The sequence below is a fragment of the Myzus persicae genome, unplaced genomic scaffold (assembly GCF_001856785.1).
Source record: "Myzus persicae strain clone G006 unplaced genomic scaffold, MPER_G0061.0, whole genome shotgun sequence".
Lineage (NCBI taxonomy): Eukaryota > Metazoa > Arthropoda > Insecta > Hemiptera > Aphididae > Myzus > Myzus persicae.
Window position 1 is genome coordinate 1,179,164 of NW_019101460.1, and position 27,260 is coordinate 1,206,423.

The following is a 27,260-nucleotide window of genomic DNA, read 5'->3' on the forward strand; positions in this document are numbered from 1 at the left end:
ACACACGGTGCTATGTTATGTGCCATTGGCCTTTAATGGTTAATAACTATAATAATATATTATGATAACTTATAATAATTATCATCATTATATGTGTAATATAATATGTATGCAATATTTGTTATAAAAATAAGTTCAATAACCGATCAACTTATACTATTAAAAATAAATCATAAAATATCCTTAGAAATATAAGCTGACCAGCCGTTCCCTCAAAATCGTATTCGTATGCAATGAATTCTCATTGATTTGAAACTGAATACATCCATTACTGTGAAAATACTCAATGGCGAGGTAGGTACACTATAATGTTGTAGAGTGACATCATCGGTTTTTTTTTTATAACATAACTGCAAACTACGAACTGCGTTGTTATGGCGTTTTTTTATATTACGGTTTATTTTATAAAAATGATTTTTTTCCTTCCACATTTACAGTCCTGCGTGAGACAATCGTGCAGAGTCCGAGAATTCACCAAGGCGGGCATCTGGTTTTCATTAATATAATGTATATGATATACATAACGTTCATATTATAAACTATACAAATGTGGGTTTTTATTTTATTCACCTCTTTCCATTTGTGCTAACCACTGTGGAAGCGAGACCTATCCTTATCGAGCTCTCGACGCCAGACGATATAGAAGGGTTCACGGTGGTTGGCGAAGGAGATGATGGTGGTTGGTATATTTGACGGCAAAATCGAACTCTTCCGATATGCCGCAGCCTCCGTGACGGTGCAACGCAAGCACCGCACATGAATACGCACTCACACGCCAACACAATCATACACAGGCATACAAACGGACACACGCACACCCACATTTCGGCGGTTCAGCGGAAATAGTGGCGAATACACGCCACACATGAGCGGGGAGACGGGTAAACGAGTCCCCGGAGAATCGTCAACCCCCGGTCTCACTCAACCAGGGATCATAATTTTTACTCGGCACACGCACCCATAGAAGTCGTGGACACCGGTGCGGTGTCGGCGATAGGTTTTTTTTTTTTTTTGAATGAAAATTTATTATCGTTAGTCGTTGTTTTATTTGCAGACGACAACGGAAATGTTAATAACATAATAATAATAATAATATATATATACAACTCCGTCTATACGTGTAACGTCGATTGTACCTATGTTTATGTACCTATGCAGTTTACTACCACTTGCACTCACGTGCCACACCTTTTACGCAGCCCGGCTAGAACAATATTGTAATATACGTATGTATTTGTACTTATTATTTCAAAAATATTTTTCTGGTATTCCATCGTTATGCAAAATGTCAAATACGGATTGATTCATAAAATAAACTGAATGTTACTTAGCCCTTAGGGGTTCGTAAGCATATAATGATATGGAAAAAATTAATTTAATTTTACACTGACTTTTTATTTGAAAATCACAAATAAATATATGATAGCATGCATGACCACTGTACATTCTAACTGTTATAAATTGGTATAGTATTATAATTAATCGTTCAGCCATGTCAAAAATGTCAGATTTATTTTTTTAGTTATTATTATAGATAGTCGACTGTAATTTTACTATTATTTTCTTAATTGACATAATATACACATTTTATTTGCTTTTACACAAAGTATATCCTTGGTTCTGATTCTTGTAATTTAAAAGCATAGTATGTATGAAGAATATATTTTAATTTATTTATATTTTTTTAACATATTTAAAGAAATATGAATTGACTATTACGTATTTTATTCGTATGAGGAGTACTTTTTTATACATTGATTTCTTTTCTTTTTTTTAGAATTATGACGTATCTAAATCGAAACTTTAATCAGTATAGTTTCAAAGGATTTATGCTTGGTTATTCAATTTATATAATATAATAATGTTTGATATTAAATAAACCATGTGATCATAGCTCAAGCCAATGAGTGACTCGGACCATCGTATCGACAACGACTTATTCGTACAACAACCATAATATTACTATCATACCTTTGCATTATTTCTCTTAATCCTTTCCCCTTTGCACGAATATACTGTATAGAAAACGACTCATTCGAACGATACAACCGTAGTAGCATTATTATCATACCTTTGCATTATTTCTCATAATCCTTTCCTCGTTACACGAATAGGTATACACACGCACACAATTATACATTATAAGCACATTATACATGATATCATATAAAAGGGATGTTCTCGTCGAACCCATCCGATTCTGTAACAATGTATTTGTACGTGACCAGAATCTGTGGTTACTGCCCACAGTACCAAAGGATTGAGAGCTGAAAATTGATATCCACCTCCGCTGTTACATGCACTTGCGTCATTACCGCGCACCGCAGCCGTAAATGTTTTCTCGGGATCACGGAATTTCGTTTGAAGCAGATTTCATCGGATCGTAATTGGTGCGATTGTACACGTTCGTACAATAATATAACACTTCACTCACAATATAATTACATATTACTCGATTACAAAATAAACAAATTGCAATACTACAATATTAATATTATATTGTAATAAACCTACATTTACAATATTTATTTTGTAGGACATGACGTATACCCGTACCATAGACCTTTCACCGGTAAGAACCCCATGGAATTAATGTAGAGTTATAGAATAACGACTGGGCTATTATATTGTCTCACGGCGTTGGAGTTTAAAATAAAATCCATGGGACACAGTGGTTAATAAGGTAGAAAAAGTTTTGAGCGAACAAGTCGGAGTAAATGCAAAAGCGTTTAAAAAGTTCTGTTCTACATCTTTGTAATATATAAAATTAATATTTCTCGAGAAAAGGGACTGGCTGTAATGAGAAAACATAATTTAATAATTCATCAAATCCGGCTGGATTAAACATCGCCTTGTCTCATGAGAAATGTGTATTTCTAAATATTCATCATAATTATTCAAAAATACGCATTCATACAAACAATGTTTAATTTGCGATAATATTATATTTATCCGAGAATCAAGATTAATTAAATTCTTCGTTTCTAAATGTCAGAATAACTACATCACTGTTTAAAATATAATAAATATGTGTATATATTATAAGTCGAGATGCTAATGTATAGGAAATTTAATTATCCTTCCGGTAATATACCTTACCTATTATATTCTGTCGTACGGTTTCCTGTTACTAATATCACGCAGCTTTAAAAATTATAAAGCACGTTCGAATGTTCAGCACAAAATAACGTTGAAATCCCAACGCATCCACCTAAAAATAAATATTGATCACGAGTCTTATATTTTAATTAGTATATTATCACTATGCATACATATTTATACACTTTCAATAGAACTGTATGTACTTTAAACAAAGCAACAAACGCATTTTTAATTATTGTATGAATCAACCGATATAATTATTTAATACTGTTAGGTAAACTATAACTTACAAAACTTAATTATCTATCTATTTTAAGCAAAGCTTGAGTTAAAGATAGAGAGTGTAACAAAATAATAAGAATTTACAATTATATAAATAAATAAACAGTGTACAGTTTAGTTAGTTATTTAAATAAAACAATTTTAATATTATAGAAAAATCAAAATTACAAGAGAAATAATTGATTTAGTGTTTGAACATAGTTACAATTTAAAATTAAGAATCGTAATAAAAAATGGAATAGGTGCTAAAACTTCAACGTTTACCTATACATGTATCTTATAATTTCATAAACTTAATTATTAACATTTGTTATAACAGTACACAATATAATCGTATTAACCAAACAGTATTATTTCATTAAAACGATTAAATGATTTTTAGAGAGATATTCTTCATTGAATAATAAATTAACTAACTAAAATATAGTTAAATAATTTTCGCGTTTAACACAATTTTTAGCAATATTTTGAGTTTAAAATTAATACTTCAACCGAAAAGTGTATTCATTTCAATACTTGTGAATTACGTACATATATCATCATAAAAGTTTTCTAAACTAATATAGTATGCACAGAAATCATATTGTAGAATAAAATGTATTCTCAGATATTAAAACTTTAAAATTAATTCTTGACAATTATTAATTACCAAGAACTATTTCATGTACTAAATTTGGTACATACAAGTTGAGACTTACCTAAGTATAAAATGTATATTCATAAAAACATATGTACCTACAAGTGTAATAATATATTGTGTCATATAACACAACTTACTACGTACGTTATATCATATGGTTATAACAATGATGTGTAAACAATAAATTATGTTGTTTCGATTGCTGAAAAAGTGATTTGATCTCCTCCTGATTATCCTATTTCTAGTAGAAAACTGTAGATCATAGTACGTTAAAAATGTATTTTTTAATTTTCTCACGTTTTATTATAATGCATAAGAAAAACGCTCCAATTTACGTACGACACACCCGTTTTTCATACTATATAGTTTGATTTTGGATTTACCGTCATAATTTAATAATTATTATTGCTTCAGACCTTAAACTATAACCAGTTTTTTTATTTGGGGAACGTACAAATATAATTTAATTTAAAACAAAAAAATGCATTTCTGGATGAAGTGAAAAATTAGTATATTTTATTTTCGTTCAATTTACATAAAATAATAAATATTGAATGTTCGACCAAGTTTCACTCAGAATCGTCAATTTATATTAGTTTCAAACAAATAGTGACAGATCTATGTTATTTATTTCACATTTTTTAAAATTATTGTTTAGTATTTTCGGAATAAACCTTATATATTATTATTTATTATTGTAAAAAAAAATATTTTTTATTCAAAAAGGTTTATTTTTTGTTAAATAAGATCGTCATTAATATATAAATAATGACATACTATTATCTGTCCATTTAACAGTATTTATGGGTGTGTATATTTAATGCATATCATGATTGTGTGCGGTATATGTTTTTACAGTAAATACCCATCCATTAGTCAGACGCGATATTAAAATAATAATGTAAAAACTGTAATTGCACCCAGAAACGTAACTCCGGAAAATTGATGCGTACTCTTAATAATATATAATACCTATGTATGTATTGAGTAGTGTGTGTGTTAGATGAAATATTAAAATACATCATGAAAATTATACACATTACATATTCTACAGTATAATATATTGTAGGTACTATCTTTTTATGAATTCTGTTAAATATAATATAGTGTATTAAGTACATATTATACATTGTTGTTTTAACAGTTCATGATTTTGGTCAAGTATCTAATTTTAAAATTATAAAAGCATAAACTTTTCTCGGGCATAGTTGGTTTTTTAATTTATGGACTAACATAGTCAATGAATTTAAAAATCTGGTAAAACCATTTTTTTTTTTTTTAAATTTAAATCTCATTAAATAACTGGCATCAAATAAAATTTCTAAAACTGACTTCACTTATACACAGATAAGTTACATTTATACATTTACTAAAAATATAGTATATATTATACATGTGTGCACAAACATTTATAGGAAACATTAATATTAAAAATGCCATCTCTCCGGAAACACATTAGAAATGCAACGAGCACTTTCAGCTTAAATTGTTAATGAAATAAAACGCGAGCGAGCTCCGTCTCAAAAAGTTAATCGAATCAAACTAAGTTATTGAATAAGTCCGGTTTATATATACACTATTGAAACGTGAATACATAACCGAATTTCAATTTAGCAGACTTTCCACTCCACGCGGGCCCTGAGTAATATCTTCTGCAGTTCATATATATTATATAAATATAATATGAATGTTTGTACAGGACGATCAATTTATAAGTGTTTAGAACTTAGACAAGTGGAATAAAATGACAAAGGAATCCCCAAAGAATGTGTTATCCAGTTAGTCCATTACATCAGTCGTATAAAATTCAAATCATTATTAATACAAAAACTATAAAACACCAAAAGAATCTAAGCAGGTAACCAATATGATAAAAACTTAAAATATTTTATTTTTAATGCGTTGTGTATCATAAATACTTAAAAATATAAGACATTAAAAAATATTATGATACGTACACGGAACACTGTATGTGAACTACATATAAGATAAAATAATATGTTATGGATAATATCTATATTGTATTCCTCGTAAGACAACAATTTTTATAGCAATAATTTGAAAATATTTAAGATTCATAAACTCAACTTTTTGCTATAACTTATAATCATTCGAAATACCAATTGGGAAGAAATTAAATATTCATACAAATAGTAAAGAGTTTAGATACTTTCTAGTAGTTAAAAAATATTATTCGTGAGAACTTGAAACTTTTAACGTATATAATTATATTGTATTAGTGACATTTTCACTTTTTTTTTTTTATTACATTTTTAAGATTTTCATACCCTATGAGTGTGGTTGCTTGTAACTGAATATTTGAATGTACCTATTGTACATACATAATAATATGCATATTAATATTATATTATAATTTATATTTTATTACATAAAATCATAAACTATCAAATAAAGTTAATAATCAAGTAAAGGTTTTTTTAAACATATTTGTATATAATATGCACAATGCAGTCATGCAGAAAACCTTATTTTCGATCATATCGTTTTATATAAATAATAATTATATATAAGTGTTGTGTCGCATTTTTACATATTATTGGAAAATCAATCGTTTTTCACTATTGATAGAACGATATTATTGAGGACGTAATAACATTGAAAAGTAGGAAATCAAGCATTTATATTATTTTAACTCGTATTGTGAGGACATCATTAAAATATTAACTTATTAGTACTGCAAGAGTTATAATTACTTTATTTTACTCCTTTCTGCAGCACTTACATTATTATATAGCAAAAGCAGTTTGATAATTAATCATCATAAACCGTTAAAATACTTTAATTTGCCTTAAGAGATACTTAATAAACATTTACACCATCAATTTAAGTAATAAAAACTTAAAATATAAAATAAATTTAGAATATCGAATAAACTAAGTCGGTACCAACTAAAATGTTTAAACCTAAAAAAGATTATTTCCTTGCGATTTTACTACGGCATAGTTAATTTGTCATAATGAAGTATATGTACTCTAAATACTTTTAAATTACATTACTTTATCCAAAATTTATCTTAAGTAATCATTTTGAATAATTTCTGTCTTTAAATCCAACTCCAAAGTTCTCCTTTATTTCAAAGTATGACAACTAATAGTACCACGATATCAAATTATTTTAATTACTGCAGAGGTACCAAATAATTCCTGTATTTCAACGAAATAATATAATAATGATAACAGATTTATGAGAGCATAATATTTTACTCTGGGATTTCTTCACTGGGCTAGTTTTTAAAAACGATATATTATGTTTGACGCTTTCAGTTATCTTACAATGCGTTTTACATGAATATTATTAAAAACATATAATCATAACGCCATATTCCTAGTGAATTATGTAAAAAAGTCCTTTCAGCATTATGTGGGATGAGGGTTTGATACGCATGAGTGAGCAAGAGTAATCCTTTGCATTCTTCGTTCTTAAGTCAAAATTATAAACAGTAATTTTCGTGATTTCTATGCTTATTTAATTGAATTATAAATACAAACTATGAAAACGTTTGTGTGCGTGTGAATGTGTGTGTGTGTGTGTGTGTGTGTATGTGTGTGTGCAATCCTTTGCCAAGTTTATGGCATTCATGGTCCTGAAATATGGTTAATTGGTAATCCTATACCCGAGGATGTGCACCTTGAAGCCAATTTTGCATTTGCAATTTTGCATTTGAAAGAGGGTCTCGTAAAGGGATTTGTCGGCTCACGAAAAACTTTTTGTTTATACCTTTAAGGTTTCCATTGATCACAGAAAATAAAATTTTTATAATAATTGGATATACTCTTGGACCTGTATATTTGATTTGATCCGAACCACTCAAATTATTTTGTATTAAAAAATATATGGAGTTAATCTGGTCCCAGTGTTAATCTGGAATTTACAACTTGGAAGGGGGAGGGTGGCATAAACACATTGCTGAGAAGATGTGAGCAGACCTCCGGAAGTAAAACGTGTTTTTAGTTATTTACATAAATATGGAAAACTAATGATAAAAAAAAATAATAACAGCCATTAACCGAGTTTCACTAAATACTCGAATCTCGGATGGTGTACCTATTATAACTTTATTTTTACCTATTCAAATTTGAAGCAAAGAATTGTTTTTTTTTAAATTTTAATTGATTTAGAGAGAGAGGATTGTAAGAAAAGAGGTTAGGGAACACTGGTGTAAAGTAATTAGTATTATTTAATTTTTCACGGGCAACGCCGTGCAGGATCAGCTAAAACTAATAACACATATCAGTTATTTATAAAACCGAAGGCCTAAAATAGATGATACATACTGGCATATTGCATACCACCGAACTTGACATATACAATGATTTTATTACCACTAGAGTTATATTATATTCATTATGTTAAGGTACCATATTAAAATACCCACATGTACGAAAAGGTCCAGAGGAAAAACAAACAGGAAATTATTCGTACAAAACATTCTCTATCGAAGTTTCTATGCATGTTTTTATAGGAGTCAGATGTGAAACTCTACTTCAAATCTCCAGCGGATCTAAATTTTATGTGTGGTATATATATAGAATCACATACGAAAGACAACGATTTCGCTTGGCAATAAAACGTTACAAAAACCGGTTCACTGCTTACCAAACTCAAAAAATATATCAGTAAAGTTGACCATTATTTGCAATGATAAAACAACCGCGAGTAATGGTTTAATTGATGATAATTTACGATCTAAATAAATTCTCAAAGATAATAATATTATTACCATGTTATAATCTAGTACAATGATGCTGTAATGCAGTATACAGTGAACAAACAAGTGGTTCTAACGAAATACTCTATGTCATTTGTTTGTTGTTATTATTATTTAAAGGCCTAGGAGTCTGAGATCATTGGCTACAACAATTTAACAAAGATTTACATTATATTTTAAAATACAATTATTTTCGTATAGGTAGTAGGCACAAGTCACAAAAGATTGATTAGATTTGTCTAAGTTATAAAGTTAATTGTGTTTTTTATGTTGTCTGGGTGCAGAGCTTCGGAGAGAACGTTTGGTACTCCCTATAATGTTAGTAATTATTATACTAGAATAATAGTGTTTGATAACACAGGTGCTGCTATATTGCCTATACATGTCGCCGTCTTATACTTTTCAGTGTAGGTACAAGCAAGTCTTACGTAGTAAGGTACAACAAAACTATAGTCTATAATAAATATTATTATATAACTTTGATCCGTTCGTTACGAAAACGAAAGATGAAATTGTTTCTATTTCCATCAAATCCCAATTATTAATATATTTTATATTTCGATATGATTCTCAAAACGGACGACCCTAAATCAGTATTTATATAGTGATCCGGGAAGTGGTCATAGATATTATTATATAAGATAAAAATATTATTACATAACGTTAGTTTATTTTCTCGTCGTTCCAAAATTATTCGCTCTCACGCTTTACACTTCTAGTAATTCAATTCTGTATTTGAGTTTCACGTTGTATTTTTAACGTCGCAATAAAGATTTTATATAATGTATACTTTTATCAAATGCCGATCGATGGACCTCTCGAAATTAAGATGCATTGGCGATCGTTCACCGAGTCCGATACAAAAGTACATAATGTCTTCGTGTAAAAATTGTATTCCATGCACATTTAAGTGAATAGCGTACGGAATATATCCTAGACGGGCATTAATACGTAATACACACGTTTGACCGGGAGGAATACGATTCGGTGTGTGAGATTGATAAAGTTTTATGAACATCGTACAGACAAATCTTCGGTACATATTATATTTTCAACTTTCCAAGTGTATGGTTTTCACATTTATGCAGAACTTTTTTCGGTTATTCGTAATACTATTATGTCGCATAGTCGCTTAGGATATTACTCGTGACCGCATTCACTACCGGAAATGACACTATGGCACTTTCACAATATCGTTCGCAGCTTGAAAAATATTATATTAGATCTGTAACCTGTAAGTACCTTAAGTCTATGATTTATAATGATGTATTTTTTATTCTTTATTATTATTATTTTTAATTCAGAATTCAAACAATTTATACATGAAAACGAAATATAATAAGCATAATGAATGTTTTTTTAAAATTTTAATGTGGTGGCTTGAGTGACTATAGGGAAGAACCAACCAGTGTAGGCACTTCGGTATTTTGATGTTAAATTATATAACCGACGATTGGTTAAAGAAAAATAAATGAAATACACAACCTACGAGATTTATTTAGGGGATAGAAGTGCGATTTTGTTATTTGGAATAAGTTTATACTGTACACCGAACAATGGTTATTATACTAAAAATGGTTATCATTTATATACTCGTAGGTGTTGATTGGCACGATTTCAAAAGAAAAGAAGAAACCCGTCTGGTGAAAATCAGAAAAAAAATGTTGGACCACAATAGCGTGAGTCAAGCGTTGATTGCGACTTCGTGATAGAATCTTAAAAATCTAAAGGTCCGATGTCGGGGTGAGTCGAGCTTGTCGCAATGTCGCATACGACAGAGTCTTGAGCGTTACTCTGCGCTTCATACAACATAATTTACGAATACGATTTGCACGTCAGTGCTATTGGTTTTCAACTAGGAACGGTCGCGGTATGGATCCTATCATTTTCCTAAATAATAATCGATAAGTAAAACGATGTTTAATAGTAAGACCGCAAAGATAATACCGCAAGACCATAAAAAATCGGTATTATGTGCACATGTCCGATTTTGTTGTAATTATATTTGCTGAGTGAGGCAATATAACTTTATTCATGTATTCTAAGTTTCATTTTATTGGTTCAAATATGATTGTTCAGAAATTACTAACTAACTATATTACAATATTCACATATCAGAGAAATTTAATTATTTATGTCAAATACATTAGAATTTAGAATCAACTAAAAAATGTACCTTATAAAGTTTTAAACATTATATAAAACATATTTATACACGATACACCAAAGTATTAAATCGTAATTTAAAAAAAGGACAAATCAACCACTGTTATTTTTTGCAAACATACTATAAATACTCAAAAATTACATTAAAAAAACTAGTAGTTTCAATAAATGTAATATTTCATTTGTGATCATTAATTAAAACCTACTATTTCAATGAAACGAGCAAACTTAATCCTAAGGATACATATTAAGAAAACTATTCATAACAGTTTTTTTCAATTTGTGGAAAATTGACATTTTGGCAGCAGTACATTTTGAATGTAACCGCTTGTGTTGTATCATATAGTTCCGAAAATTACCAAATATATAACTAGGCAGTATAAATTGGAAATATTTGATTTAGGGATGTAGTATTTTGTTACGCCTAGACATTTCAATAAAAAATTAAAATTATATAGTCATATACTTACTAGCATAATGTCTAAAATGTTTAAAAAAATATTTATTTTTACGATTATAAATGATAAAACAAACGAAAAAAAATAGGACAACTCATTTTTTTGTATAGTTTGGATGTACATCTTTATTGAGTAAGTCACTGTAATAGATGTGTTAAATTTGAATTCAACGTTAAATAACTGTGTACCTACGATTAAAATATTTTTAACTGAAGAAGATAAGTGGATAAGTATCTATTTGTAAGGATAGTTCAATGTGACATAATATGTTGTACATTATATATTACTATATTATTCTTTTTTTTTTTAAATACAGTTTATTATTGAACTAATTTTTGTATAAAAATAATAACTCATAACTTATACCAAAATCGATTTACCAACGTACCATAGAATACATTACAATTTATGAAAAATCTTGTATTCATTTTTCAAGATTTGTAATTCAAACAAACATTTTTTATAAATGTAAATAATTTAATAAAATAACATTTTTTCCAAGCAGCTAAATATTATAAACATTTTATTATGTATAGAATATGCCAATTTAAATATTTGGCAAATACTTTAGATATCTACAATTATTTATTTTTGAATTAAAATAAAACCGATTTTCTCACTAGTGATGCCCATTTTTTTTATTTTCGTTTCTAGTTATTTTTAAAAGTATAGGAAATTTCGTGTATACTAAAATCCAATGTATAAACTTCATTCAATTTTATACTAAAAAAAACAATTAAAGTTGATGAATAAATCATTTTTTTTTTTAAAGTGTTTTTAAACAAAAACATACACAGTAAAACCAATACATTAATCGTTCGAATCGGCAAACCGTGAAATTCAAAAATGTTGACTAACGTAAAATTATTTCTACACAACTTAAAAGATGATAATATTTTATGATTAGTTAGTTATCAGAATTTTAAGTGCTGTACATTATTTAGCTGTGCAAAATATAGTAAACCAAACTTTATTCAAATTAATAAGTCAGATACTATGGCTTATCACTGGCTTGAAATAAAATATTATATAAATATATTGATCAAAACCAAACTAAGCAGTTATTATTGATTATCATATTGTATTTTTGTATTTAATGCAAAGGAAAATACTTTTTTCATTGTTTTGATAAACTAATATAGACTATAATACAATAAGATCATATCCCATGAAATTGTCGAAATTAATTATCTGGTAATATGGGCAAATATGGATCCAGTGCAATAGGTACTCTATTATCTCTGGGGAAATGGTTGAGTATGTCAGTAGTTGGTGTACTTACATGATGGATCTCATGATCAATATATTAGTGCTATGTATGGTATTTATAACTCCACTGTGACCTCCATTCACGTACTAAATGAAAAATAAGCGTAATGGATGAGCCATTCAACCTCGTCACATGAGGGGAATAAATGATGATTATTTTACGGATTAAGATTTTATTTTATAATGGGGTGAAACAATGCAAGCATAATATTTATATTGACACATAAAAGTTATTTAAATGTATATTATAATATCTTAGATGGTTGACAAAATGACAAGTATGTATTCATCATTAATTATACTAACAACTATTTTGTATTTTAAATCATCGTTCACCACTCAAATATGATTGTCTATCGTACTTCGTGAGCATGTTTATTTTTTAATGAATGTTTAAACTTTTTTGTATAAATTCCATTCGTATAATAATATGTAATTAAGACCGCGAGATAATATAAATCATAGTATATTTTAAAGTCGTGTAAATTTGAATTATATGTATAGTAACATACTTTTATTTTGATATAAGTTATAATTAGAGTTAGAATGTTCAAATTCCAAAAATATAATTAAAAAAAGAACGAACTTGTATATTATAAATACCACTACTAAATTAAAAATGAAATTTATTAATTAATAAAACATTTAAGTTATGAAATTCTCAATATTATAAAATATAAATATGTTATAATGTAACTTATGTACATAATGTATACAAAAAGCAGATAACTACATACCAGTTTAATTTAAGTCTGTAAATTTTTTTAGTTTTGGCATTTTTTGTTATTTTGTGTCGGAAAGAATCAAGTATGTGCTTGAAAACAGATAAAAACCAATATATGCACTCATAAATAGAAATCGGAAAATATGAAAATACAATTTTGATATATCCATTAAAAAAAATTGCTATTGAAAAATTCATACATATGTAAATTCATAAACATCATAAGGCTTAATTTTAACATTTATGTGCTTGAGTAAAAAATAATTACACGACCCCGAATAAAAATTATAAATAATATAATATAAAATATAGAAAAACTTTAGTTGGAAATTTGGAACTCTAATCGATCCCTTCGCTTATCGTATTATATTTTAGTATACTTTTGCAAATTACTGATGGAAAATTAAAAAAAGTATTTTCTTTTTAGGTTCTAAACAAAATATAGTATTTAAATAGACAGTTATTATTATTACGTTAACAACACCCTTTCTGATAAATTAAAATATTTTGATGATAATATTCTATACACCAGTTTTTCCATGGCTTTCGATAAAATTAATCATCAAATCCTATTTACAAAATTAAAACAGTTTGGTATTATTTTGCCGAACTTTTCTGTCCTGGCTTATTTATTTTATTGAAGATAGTCATACAATTGTATCTTACAAAGAGAATTAGTATATTTCTGAGTACCTTAAGAATTCCATTCAGCGCTAATAATATTTTTTAACTAAATTAATCACATACATTTCAAAATTGCACTAAATCCTAAACTAATATTTACCGACGAGTGTTTCAAAATGTAATTAACATATCAATGATGAAATACTGTTTCACACCATGGGACCTATTAAGGGACTTGGAATTTTTTTGATCCTGAACTTAAATAATTTGACTGTTCCGTTACTAGCGTTGTTAACTGGTAAAAAAAAGAAATGTTAGGTTTCATTCATCGGAATCATGTTGAATTAATAATTAAACATTCTTTAAAATCAATATAAGTGCTCTTTGGTACTGTTACGTTATATTTGTGAATATATAATTTCCTTACCAATAAAATCTTAAGTTTAAATTAGAAAAAAATCAGCGAAAATGCTTTCATTCCTCTCTTTTGAATTTACTATACCCGTAAACGCATTCTTCGTATCATCCAATTAACTAAGTTTTCGATCAGATATTTTATACTTCGATCTGTACAAGCGTTTCCTCAGTAGCGAATCGTTTTTTCTTCCGTCCAATACTCGTAACACTTAATAGTATAATGCATTTTATCCGAGCATAGAAGTAACTAGTTATGACAGTAAAACCCTGGCAATAGAATGATGAAAACCATAAATTAGTTATAATCGATTTGTGTATCTCACCAAACATTGACTGATCAAAAATGTATTGTAATTTTATACTTGGTAATAATTCGTAGCTTATAAGTTATAAGTATTTTTTATTTTATTTTTAATTTGTATTTTATTATTCTTACTAGTCTAAGGACGTTTAAAATTTATATAAATAAAGTAACATCATTGTTAAATTAATATGCCATGTAACAAAAATAATAATTTCAAAATTATGCGGTCCGTACGTTTATGACTGAACCATATTGATTGTAAATAATAATACATTTTTTAATAAATGATTAAATGTACAGATTACGTTTGATTCGGTTTTATGGTTTCCTATTTCAAATGTAATTGTAGTAAATATAATAAATAATAATATATTATTCCTTATTTCAATTATTCTTCGCTCAATTTAATTTTTATTTACCAGTAAAACAGACATAATAATATCTCGTATTTCAATTTGAACGATAAAGTTTTTTTTTTTTCATACATAGAACGGCTTTGAAATTCCCCAATCATCTGTCTCCATCAGACAAATCTATTACGGTGTACGTTGTTAATCGGAAATACAATTTTAAACGAAATAGTTTAACGTTATTGGATATTAAACATTCAATATACCTAAATCGTTTAAATGTAATGTCATTTTTTGTAAATTTAAGTTTTCCTCGTGTATTATTGAAATGCATTTAAATCGAATATTAATATAAATCGACTTCATATAATTCGAGCTCCATTTAGTATTGTGAGTAATTTACATACCAAATTTAGCTTATGTTGTTTTTCTTATACACATGTTTGTTCTAGTTAGAATAATCCCGTGTAATAATGTGTTTGTTTGTATTTCAAATACATATTATATATTTACAAATTACAAAACACAGCTAAAAGCAACATAAAAGCAAAATTCAACTATACAGTACATATTGAATGATATTTAATTTTTAAACAATAATTCAATAAGATTAAAATCATAATTTATTTTCATTGAAATGTTATATTTTTCGAACATGCGTTTTTTTTTTTATTCTAATAATCTAATTGCATTTATTTTGACGTACTAGTTATATAAATTATACGCTTATATTTATTAAATCAACTTTGATTAAATTCCTTAAAAATATCTTTCTGAAGAAATAAAGTTTAAAGAAATATTAAAGGTAAACTTCAGGCTAAGAAAAACTACAGGAAAATATCATAACATATATATGTATATAAAATATACAGAAGGTACCTATATGTTCACATTTAATCTTCTATAATCCATCTTCTTCTCACATATCTATGGTTTAACTTTTGCCACGCACGTTCATACTCCTACACCAAAATGAGTAGTGTAGTGAGTCAGTTCTTACACATCTTACAAACTCGCACGATACTAGCGCTAATTTAGAGAGAAAAGAGCGTAATATATTATTTGTATAGGTAATTTATGCGACGAAAGTAAGCAAAATTTAGTTGAGTGTATAGACTCGATATAAAAACTAAGTGATATCTTTTACAATGAGCAGTCATTATCTCGAAACCGAGTTCATATTTTCAAAATACTTTTTTTTACAAATCTTTAAGGTATTATAAAACAATATTTTTATTTTATCGATATAAACTCCTAAACACCCTAAAAACTTCTTCAATACTTCATATTATACACTCGACGATTTTTGTGTACAAAAATCGAATTTCAAACAAGTAATTCGTTAATGATATAAATATTTTAAGTTACAATGAGCAATGAAGTAGACCAACATTTTGAGATATATTACTGTGCCAATCAACTCATCTAAACATTTAATATTTAATAAATTTAAACTAATCAACTAGTCCAAAATGTTTAGAAATATATTTTGATTTGAAGTATGAAATAACAAAAACAAATGTATGCATTTTTATAATTTAGTTTCACTCTTAAAAAATATAAATGTTTTTCAAAAATGTTGTTTTATAATTGAATTATTAAACAACGTTCATACTTTTTGGAGTTATCACTTTTTACTGTTAAAAGAATCACTCTGTATAGTACATAATATAATAGTAGCATTTAGCGATTTTACAATAAAATTATATTTAAATAGTTCACATAATCTTTCAGATCTGCATATTATATATATATATATATATATATTAGAGTATGCGTATACATGATTACGCTTAAAATATGTGTAGTGGAACGATGTACGGAATGAACGAGCTGACTGAATAATGTATACTTGTAGTCGAATAACAACAAAGAATTTCGTTGCTATATTTTTACATTATTCACCACGCCACTGATGAATTTTTTTTTCACAAAATAAATTTCAAATAAATCTTAAGTACGCATTGTATAACAAAAAAATATACAATATAACGGTTACGGATTATACACAATGTCGTTGTAACTATATCACCAAATTAGCTTTATAGATTATCGATGACTAATCGTGAGTTCAGAATATATTATAATTATGCCTACGTGTTACACAATATTCTGCAGGAATTCAGGGTTGTCCAAATTTCGTTTTACAAGACTAAAAGGTGTGAAATAAAATTAAGATCCCTTAAAATTACCACAAGATGTTTAACGTATATTGGGATTACTCTCAATATTATTTCAAATAAGCCTATTTCGACCGTGGCATATTTGGTCGTGGAATATGTGGTAAATGGTAGGGAGGATAAGCTATTAGTTTTTAATCGTAACCGTTACAGAAAAAAACTTCAACAACTTGGTGGTGCAAATGTAAATAGTTATTTTCGAATGTAGAAAACGAAACGAAAAATCAATAAACAATAACAATGTATATAGATAGGTACGTTGAGTTAATTTTCACAAATATACAATATATTATTCTCAAAGTCAATTTATTTCACAAGTAACTTTAAATAATATGCTAAACTATAACGGCTTCAAACAGACATTAAAAAGCAAATCCTTCAAAATGTTTAAAACATATTAAAACAAATTCGGGGAAAAAAACATTTAGTGGAAATTAAAGTAACGATGAAATGGGATTTTAAGAATTCAAATGCTTTTAAAAACAAACAAAAACTACTACTTAAAAGCAAAAACCTGTTTGTGAGGCAATATAAAGATAAAAAAAATGTCTGTCGGAGAATAATAAAACAATGCGTAAATATTAAAACGGATGCATCGAAAGAATTTTACATTTTAATAATTAGAACCAAACAAATCGAAGTATTTACACATTTTGAAAGAGATTTGGATTAGTATGATTGTTATTGTTTCAAGTTAGGGTACCTATTATAATATAATAGTGATTATTTTTAAATGTTTTTGCACCGTTCAAAATATATATAGTGAAACATTTGTAAATTAAATCATTAACTGGGAAATAAAAAATATAAAATAGTAATATAAAATATATATATATATATCAAATCATAGTAATATTATAGAATATTTGTACTAAACATAAACATTAAACACACATTATATAATATATAAGAAACAAATGCGATGAAAAAAGCTTCAAAAATACAATATTATTTTATTTTTTCAAATTATCAACGTTTTGAAAGTACTATTTTGGGGGTATGTGGTGGTTTTTTTGGTACCTATCTACGTGAGTCCTATGGGCTATGATAAGCTTAAAATTGTAGACCTTTTCGAATTACTGATATACATATATGAAATATGCAGTATATAAGTGCGATGCTCATGCTAGATAGACAGAAGGACTTCAACCATAACTTTATTATTATATATTATTACATCCAATTGTGGATATGACACTTTTTACGTAAATTACATATTTTATAAAAATTAAAACATAATTAATAACAATTAAAAACTCTTTAACATTTATTCTTTGTTTGTTATATCTTATATAAGTCTAATAAATCATCTAAATCGAATTGAAACAATTACGATAGGGCGATTGTAAAATAAACATTAAATCGGCATGGAAAAATAACTAACTTAAAAAATAAATAAGAGCTGTTATTTAAAACATATTCTTAGGGGTGTGTTTTAATTTTGTATGAATAATTTATTATTATTTATATTTGACCTTCACTTAAATATTAAAGCTATGTGTATTATATAGTTTAGTTCTAACCAATCACAAACATTATATTTTAATGTTACTTAAATAACAATTAAAGCATAGTAATACGATTTTCAAACCACCTTCGTACTTTTGAATAATCATAACTTTAAAAAAAATCTATTCACATATTAAGTAGTTAATAATTGTTACACTATGCTAGTAAATGTTTATTCGAAATCGATGTGTGATATGAGCCTTTATTGTGTATATATATATATATGTATATGTGCCTATGTGTCAAATATGTTTGATATGCATTTTGCATAATATTTGCATGTGCAACGAGTATTGTCGATTATAATGTTGTATCCATTACTATTTACTGCTAATGACAAGCCACCAAACGGGGTATTAATATCTGTATATCGTGTAAAACACTGTCTGAGAAGAATTAAATCAAACATTTTCCCATAATAATACAATATTTGAGAGATAATTCGCATAAACCTCTATAATAGCATACAAGTAACGATAGTTTATTATCATACATCGGTACACAGGTAGTGCAAGTGCACTAACGATGTGGCGGTGATAAAAAGTGTTTGTTCTACGACGCGGAACATTTTAAACTGCATTACGTTTTAGTACGTGTGTATTCATAAAAACACAATAATGTGATGGTCGACTAATTTCGGATTCAAGTCGAGTGCACCTGCGTGTTGGATACAAAACTCAATAGTTTATGTCGAATATGCGAAATCGTATTAATATATTATCTACATACGGCGGTCACGGTGATAGAAAAATAAGCGTTGTTATATTTACGAAGATTGTATCTTGATACGCGTTCATTTTTATACAACTCGCAGAGTTATAATAATATAAACTATATAGCGCATGGTAATATAAATATATAATATATTAATCATCGGAAATAACAATTTAACAAATAATTATTTAACATTTTAATTGATAAGTATAATGATCCCTGGTGATTTACGATCGTCGGCAAAATAAATAAATTAAAAAATTATAGTACGATACATTTGCATCGAACTAAAGGGCTCGCCATATTTTGTCCTCGCCCATATAATATCCCATGGGCCCATAACGTATACATTTTAAGTAGTACCCTATATCCAGCTCCTGCTTGAACTTTAAACGTACATAACTATATGAATACTTAATGGAAATTAATAATTCCATAAAGTATTCACATAGTTATGTAAGTTTTAAAGTTTAGGTAAAAGGTAGGTGTGGAGGAGTACATAGTATGGTGGGCAGGCGCTAACAAGGACAAACATGGTGAGATATTTTGTGGGTGGGTATTATAGTATAGTGTACATATTAGAATATCATTGATAAAATTATCGAAAATGAACGTGACTAATAATATATTGTTTAAATATTTCGTAATTATTCATAACATATACAGTTTGTAATCACATATAGGCACATGGCGTGTGTCGTAGAGTGGGTCAAACGGTCAACTGCGTTCATAGTGATAATAATAATAATAATAATAATAATAATAATAATAATAATAATGATAAAACGGAACGTTAAATACATAATTAATAGCCAATGATAATGATTAATGCAACGAAATGAGTACACCGACAAAGGACGAGATGTACACCGCAGAGGACCATTGGGAAATCGACCGGTGGGGCCCAATAATTGATGGTGCAGCGGTGGTTTGATGCAGCGAAATAAGCCCTCCACGCTCGTCTGCCGCACGTCGTTAATCTTTCAACGACTCTCAGCTGTGGTGATAAAATCGTGTAGTACTATACATTGTCACGGTGAAACGAATGAAAACTATGGATTTTTGTTTAATATGTTTATTGTATGATTTTTGTTTTTTCCTTTTTATTTCCCACGTAGCGAGACCGCGATCACCGCTTCTCTAGTAATGCACTTAATTGATCTATGCAAGTATTCATCGATAACTACAGTTGCAGATTTTCTAGTCGTCTGACCAGTGACCACGCAACGAAAATATTTGATAATATACTACAGAACATACTCTCGTGGTGAGTTCAACAAAATAATCGATGCCCTACACGCCGTAAACGCGTCAAATGCACGAAATACGTTATCATTTGGTTTAGGTGTCACGACCGCATGATCACAGAATATTGAGAAATGGTATTAATCCACTGAAAATATATTGATTATTATTATCAATTAATATTTTTGGAGACCTAAGTTTTAAATTATTCTATACCTACCAACTGAAAAATCTTTATTTAGTCCAAGAGGAATCAGCAACTATTGTTATAATATTATGTAACATGAAACAATAATTATCCTAATTGATTATAGTTTTAAATTAATGACGACAACAACCATAAACCATATTATCCTATAAGAAGCTATAGTTATTGGAATCTCCACAAAAGTCAAATTGTTTGAACTCCCTGGTCAGGGATGGGATATCCTTAATGGAACAAGAACCAGACATTGGCGACATGGGATTATGGGATATGCAAATGGAAATTAAACGACGACCAGGAACCTGATTGTGACGACGACAGAATGACCATGAGGTATATTACAGAGGAATATCCTGCAAGTATAAAGTTCGCGCTGGACATCAATGGTAGCAACGCAAAGAAAGCTATTGAGCTATAAAGACACTTAGGCATCGACGTTTAAACTTAAATTTGAGTTTTGACTGCATATTATGTAATATATTGTCACTGACTTTGAACTATAATTAATTTATTGAAATGCACTTATAATTTGTATATATCTTAACTAAAATGTAAGAGGTGTCACAAATGTGTGATTCCCTCCTCAAGTGTTTATTACTGTTTATTTTCAGTAAATTTTTATTACTATTACTTATTGTACTATGTATAGATCGTAATTCTTCAAATAAAGTAATATTATTTAAAAAAATAAAATATATAAATTTCATTTTAATCTCTTTATATAATATGAAAATATGAATGCCACTGTGTTATTGTTGCCTTACTGAAATAATAATAATAATGCAATAACATTAAGAAATTCTAAAAATACCAGGTTTGCAAATTATTGGAATATTTGATAGTTATTAAAAAGTTGTAAATTATAATTTTGGTTAAACATAATGCCAATATTCAAGGTATAATTTAATTTATTGTGACTAAAAATATTATTTATCTACCTACAGATGACTTTTTTTTATTATCTGGTCTCAACACTGCGTATTGATGATAAAAAAATCAATTGTATGAAATATTTATCAAATCGTCTAAAAAATGGTTCTCTTCCGTTTTATTTTATACACTCCACCGAACATAGCTATTTATTTGAATAGACACCATTTTACATGCATTATTAGCCTACCTTTATCTTTTTTCTCTATACTATTTATGTTTAAAATAATGTGTGTAAATACAGATTTTTCAATCATATTTTTATTTTGTTATCCCTTCATACCAATTAGTACCAGTGGTAAATATATTTAAGTGCAAAAAATAGAATTATCTAACGATCGAATACAAATAATATTCAATTAGTTTATCAGTTCACTAACTGGCACCTTCCATTTGACACGCTATGCACTAATTTTCGTCACACTATAGAGTTCGGTAAAAACAGTAAGCAGGCATAGAAATAATTATAACTATTTTTAAAATGAAATGTTAAATAGTGTTTGAAACATGAAGGTTTAAACATTTGAATAACTTTGTATTTCAATAATCATACACTTGTTTTATTTCTACTTTCTAAATCAAATCGCATTGTCATTCTAGCACCTACAGTTGCTATTATTGGTCACCGGGACTAGGCAATGGTACATATAATTCATTGTCATATTATTTTACTCAAATTCAATATTTTAAAATATGAAGGTTTATTTTTTTTTAGTTTGAAAATTATATACATTAATTTTGAACATTGCTTTTTATATACTAAAACCGAAATTTTGATCAATCGTTAGTTTTTAATCTCTTATTTTGAATCTTACCATTTTTCTGCGACTCGATTAAAACCAATCGTTCGCTAACGAAAGGGAAATAGCTTTATTTGAGAAAACTTAAGGTAGTATTTTTTTACTAAGGCTTCTTAATACAAATTGTTTTTAACCAAATGCACCCACTCGACCTTCTTTTTTCCACATTGACTCTTAAAAAATGTAATCCAAATAAATGGTGACACACGGAGCCCAATATTTTACAATATTACATAGAATTTTTTTTTTCTCCAAAATCCGTAAAATACGTGAAGTCAATCTTAGACAGTTTTATAAAACTTATCTTACATAAAAAAAAAAATTAATAAATAATTCTAATAAAAGCAGTATCCCATATTTACCATAGTGATATTAATAAAAAATACATACTAAGTTTTATATTAATAAAAAAATGAATGTTACATTTTAAACAAAAGTAGTATATGCTATGGAATAAAGAACCATAAATGTATGGTATATCAAACTACAATTAATGTTAACTATTTATATGTTTTAGTTATATCATGTTCTATAACAAAAAAAACTAATCAATTTTGGTTACATAATATATCACTTCACTTTGCTATATACTAGTATGCATACCTACAATATCAAAATTCAGCAGTTGGTAAAATTTCGTCCTTCGAATAGAGTGATACACTTTACAAGATTAAATAAAAATATACAGAAAAACGAATTATTCATGTTCGCCCATTTAATATATAATTGTTTATTCATAATGTGTTTTATGTGATTTGTTGTCAGAAAAGTTTCATTCATTTAAAAATTATATTTGGTAAGTGCTTTAATATTTGATTTGAATTTTCGAAAAAATATAAGAAAAATATTTTTGTCGCAATGAGAGATGTAATGAATAAGATTATTTAGTTTCTCGTTTTAATGTAAAGTAGATAATGATTGTAGAGTTAACCTATCAAAATTATGACTTTACACTTGATACTTATTAGTAATTAGAATTTATAAATGTATTCTCACATTAAAAGTCTAAAAGAATAAAAAGAATATAAAATAAAAGATGATTCTGTAACAGTTAAACAGTTAAAATTTAAAAGTTTTGGTTACCTACCTACTGTATTATTTATGTTTATAAAATATGAATTTTTCATGTTTATTCATTTGATAATCGATGAATACAATTTTTAATACTTGAAATTAAATGTGTTGTTAATTGAAATGATTGAATGTAAAATTGGAAAATCTATAGTGCCTAAATTCATGCCATATATCCTGAATTGTTTACATTAATTGTATTCTTGTCCATCAAGATGAATGCTAATGATTAAATTTATAACATTTGTATCAGTTTATCGACTTTTTTAATCATGAATTAGAATTTCGAATGCTAATATTAATTTTTGGTTATCTTCACCTTTTAAAATGTATCCGTCGTCTGGAGCTATTCTGCTAATTTTAGTGATTTTTAGCCATAGCTTATTTCATTTTATATATGCTAATTATTTAATTTGAATAAGTTTTTGGCAATTGCTTATCAACGATATAATGCAAAATTGTAATTTGGATATTTTATTGAACACTAGTCTATATATATATGAAGTAAGATCTTAATTCAATTAATAGTTGATTAAGAATAACAGTAGAATATGAAAACTGCTGGAACTTGGCCAACTGTATAGGTAGGTGTCACTTATCGGAAGTATTATATCATCTCACTTCAATGTCTGCTCGGGATCAGGAGGTTTTTAATTGCTAATGGCATCACGCTATTGTTCTCGTTTAGAAATATTGTATTAAATTTGTCACCATTTTAAGAAGCGCGATCACTAAAACACGGATATTGATTATAATAGACATTACATAGTTTTATGAAAGTATTCAAAAGGTAAACGAAGACCGGCGTTTAAATTTTACTAAAACTAAAGGAAAAAAATGATGTACTCGTTGTGCAAAACGCGATTATACCTATGTAATATTATGTAAAGCGTTCGACGTACCTACATTATATCGAAAAAGAGGAAATTTCTCTCTCAGTATTTAACACTGAACTTGTTAAACTCAAATACAACCTAATCAATGATACTCGAACGCCTGAACGGTTGACCAGTTATACAACGGTAGGCTGTAGCAGCGTGTATCGTCATTAATAGCAGCGATTATTAAGTGAACCGCTTGTATTGGGCTGATTGTGTGTGTTCGTCGCTAATCATGCAATGTGCCTACTAAGAGTATTTTGATTTAGCACTGTTCTACGTGTAAGTGCGCTGTAGTGTTGTATAAATTATTTATGTTTGCGTATCAATATAATGTCTGTATATATATATATGTGTAGTGTGTACGCTGAATTCATTTATTTGACTACTTTATTATTTAGGAGTAATTTGTTATATTAATATCATGGCCGTTGCGTCGTGTTGGGCTGTCCTAATTTGTCTAACACAGTTTTGCTCTTTTGTTGTTTATATTTGTTCAACTGTAAAACAGTTTTATCTTACATCAAGTTATTATCAAGTAACCATGTCAAAGCTATAAAGAATTATGCATAATATTATGGAAATAATATATAGTCGCCATTTCTTGTAATCGCGTTAAAAGAAGCAGAATATCGTGTTAATAATTTTAAGAATGCATTGCAATGATAATGCAACATTTCAGTTTTTTCCCAGGACACGGAAAACTTTCATAGGGGAATCGTCGCCCAATACGAGTAGGTATTATTGAAAAAGTACTTGTGCCTTAAAGTCGTTTTCATTAGATAAAAACATTTCACACTTTGATAGATTGGTATTTACACGTTTAAAACGTTCTACCCATTGGCCCGTGCAGTTATATTTCTTTACATCTAAGAATTCCTAGCAATTATAGGACACATTCTATGAAATTAAATTACACACTTAGGTAAGTATGTTTGGGAAGGATTACATTTTTTTTTGTTTTTTTTTTTTTTAATGACAAAAAAAAATTAATGGAATAGTTTCAAGTTTCAAATTTTTAATGAAAAGTGCAACCACTTTAATGACTTAGGTATACACATGCTAGGCTAAACACATATTATTAACACAGAACCGTCAGAACCTTATAAAACAAGTGATTTGAGATCGATAAATTATTGGTTTTGAGGGGCTAATTTTAGTATACTAATATACGAAAACGAAAAGTATATACCCTTTTGTATACTAAAATGAAGCCACTTAAACTTTAAGCTTTTCACTCTGAAAGTTTACCTCCCGAACCTCGCAGGTAATTTATTTTCTTCATATTTCAATATCTCTAAAATATAATATGATTTCATGAAAAATGTAAATCCCCTCCCATCTAAGCCATAAGCTTTCTACAAATTAAGGTTTTATCAGAATTATTTTCGATGGCTAATATATAAAATACACACATGTGTTGTGAAACAACACTAATCATCGTTTCGGTATTTTATTTTTTAGTATACTATGGAAATTCAATTTTATTCATTCGATGTAAAAAATCATGCTAAACAAAACAATCGCGAAAGCACTATTCAATTTAACTATCATAATATAGAGTACGCGCATACATCTCAACGGTGACTCGGCGATATTTTTTCGATTCTATCGACATTTTACTCATTTATTTCCTCTTGTCATTTTATTTACGCTCGATCCGTCTTTTACATAATAAGTTTATCGAATGTATATTATTTGATACTGTTGAGTTTGTAAATGTGAAAAATTTATTGAAAATCCAATTTGTTTGATGACATTGATACAAAGAAAATTATTGTGGTACAATCTACGTAAAGATAAAAAAAAACTAATACGGTAACACGCCGTGACGTGCCATGAAATACAATATTGTAAATATCACAAAACCATAGAAATAAGCTATATTATACATTTGATTGACAACAACAATACTCATATTCGGATGATATGATTATGATGTCAGCGCATGCAATTTCTCAATTTGCATGTCGCCGATACAATTTAAAAGAAGTGATGAAATCAAAACGTATCATTGCTGAAGAATAAACTAACAAAGAATTATTGTTGTATAGCAGAAATTAATAACACTAAGCCTAAAGTCTTATATTGGTTTAAACTATTTCAAAAAGTTTTATTTATATAATAATATTTAGGCGTACTCTTTTAAAATTTACAATTATACATACTTTGAGATAAACACAGATTATTTGTGTGTCTGCAGAAATTGAAGCGAAAGAAAAATATTTTGAGACAAAAATATTATAAACTATAAAAACGTCGTAATTAGATTTATTACCGTGCACATACATTATTTAAATTTTTCGTTTAGTTTTCAAATATATTTTTAAGAGATAAAAAAAAAACAATCCGCATTCGAATTTAAATAAGTTTCAAATACTTACATAGTATAATGACATTATGTTATGATATATTATATTTTGTAAGGTCAAGTTATATTCCATAGTAAATTCACAATTTTAACAAAAACAACTTTGTTGTGACGTTGTTGTTGTGTTTCTACTTTTGATTTTACAAAATACCTAACATAATAACATTAATAACCATAATAAATACGACCGACATACTTGAACTCGGTTATGTATTTTAATAGAATTTTGAAATAAAAAAAACTCAAATGAAAAATATTCACTAGGAAGAATACCTAAAAGAAACAATACTAA

General features: G+C 27.7%; 1 protein-coding gene across 2 annotated transcripts in view; it reads right to left on the reverse strand.

Moving 5' to 3' along the window:
- The window catches only part of LOC111029210 (gamma-aminobutyric acid type B receptor subunit 2), a 226,590-nt gene that overhangs the window by 149,664 nt on the left and 49,666 nt on the right, over positions 1 to 27,260 (reverse strand). Inside the window, exon 2 of one of the 2 annotated variants that reach the window (XM_022308144.1) lies at positions 3,100 to 3,211. The exons of the other annotated variant lie outside the window; for it this stretch is intronic. The gene's annotated coding sequence lies outside the window, so the exon portion shown is untranslated. The remainder of the gene's footprint in view (positions 1 to 3,099; positions 3,212 to 27,260) is intronic. 2 annotated transcript variants of the gene reach the window in all.